Genomic DNA, 1,441 nt, shown 5'->3' on the forward strand with positions numbered 1-1,441 from the left:
ATGTAAGTCAAAAATAAATGACATTGAAATGAATAAATCATGAGATGCAACAAATTCACAACAAACTTCACAGTGAAATGACAGAAAACAGCACCAAAAATTGGTTATTTGATGAAATTAATAAAATCATCTGAAAAGACTGATCAAGTAAAAAGAATGCATGCATAAATAATATTACCATGAAGGAAATATAAGTTTATTGTACTTTTATCTTTAATGGACTTATTTCTTTTTTTGTTTGTTTGTTTTTGAGATGGAATCTTGCTCTGTTGCCCAGGCTGGAGTGTAGTGCTGGGGTCTCGGCTCACTGCAACATCCCCCTCCCATGTTTAAGGGATTCTCCTGCCTTAGCCTCCCAAGTAGCTGGGATTACAGATGCCTGTCACCTCTCCTAATGTTTTTTATTTGTAGTAGAGATGGGGTTTCACCATGTTGTCCAGGCTGATTGGGAACTCCTGACCTCATGATCCACCCGCCTTGGCCTCCCAAAGAACTGGGATTACAGGTGTGAGCCATTGAGCCCAGCCCTAATGGACATATTTCTAGAATTACACACCTTACCAAAATTGACTCAAGAACTAGAAAGCTTAAATAGTCCTTTACATAGGTGCCTATAGTGCTTTACATAGGTGTCCACGTTACAGCGTGCCTAGGATAGTTCTGAATATGTCCCTGCCCTGGAATAATCATTAGAAATACCCCCTTGTACCATATAGCACTCTGATTTAAACCACATATTATATGGTTTCTCTACTTAAGATCTCATAAACACACCTGGAGACAAGTCACATATCTAAGAAAATACATGTAACAGATATCACTGAAAAATTATTGGTAATGGCCAGGTGTGGTGGCTCAGTAATCTTAGCACTTTGGGAGGTTGAGGTGGGCAGATCATGAGGTCGGGTGACTGAGACCATCCTGGCCAACATGGTGAGAGGTCAAACAGGCAGGTAGATACAGTGTACAGATCTAGAACTGGAAACAGAAGGTATAGGTTGAAGATATAAACAAGAATTATGGGCTGGGCACAGTGGCTCACGCCTATAATCCCCGCACTTTGGGAGGCCAAGGCAGGTGGATCAGTTGAGGTCAGGAGTTTCAGACCAGCCTGGCCACATGGTAAAAGACAATCTCTACTGAAAATACATTAAAAAGTCAGGTATGGTGGTGTGCACCTGTAATTCCAGCTACCCAGGAGGTTGAGGTGGGAGGATTGCTTGAACCCAGGAGGTGGAGGTTGCAGTGAGCTGAGATTGTGGCACTTCACTCCAGCCTGGACAACAGAGTGAGACTCCATTTAAAAATAAATAAGTGAATAAAATAAACAAGAATTATGATATATATATAGTAAGCCCCCTTATCCACAGTTCTAAGAGCCCCTAGTGGATGCCTGAAACCACAGATAGTATCAAAACTAATATAAACTGTGTTTCTTCCC

The 1,441-nt window shown here is 41.3% G+C and overlaps 1 pseudogene; it reads right to left on the minus strand.

Annotated features, from left to right (window-relative positions):
- LOC108299290 overlaps positions 1-527 on the minus strand; it is a 3,438-nt pseudogene extending 2,911 nt beyond the window's left edge.
- Positions 528-1,441: the final 914 nt, after the last annotated feature.

The sequence above is a fragment of the Cebus imitator genome, unplaced genomic scaffold, assembly GCF_001604975.1.
Source record: "Cebus imitator isolate Cc_AM_T3 unplaced genomic scaffold, Cebus_imitator-1.0 Scaffold4327, whole genome shotgun sequence".
Taxonomy (NCBI): Eukaryota; Metazoa; Chordata; class Mammalia; order Primates; family Cebidae; genus Cebus; species Cebus imitator.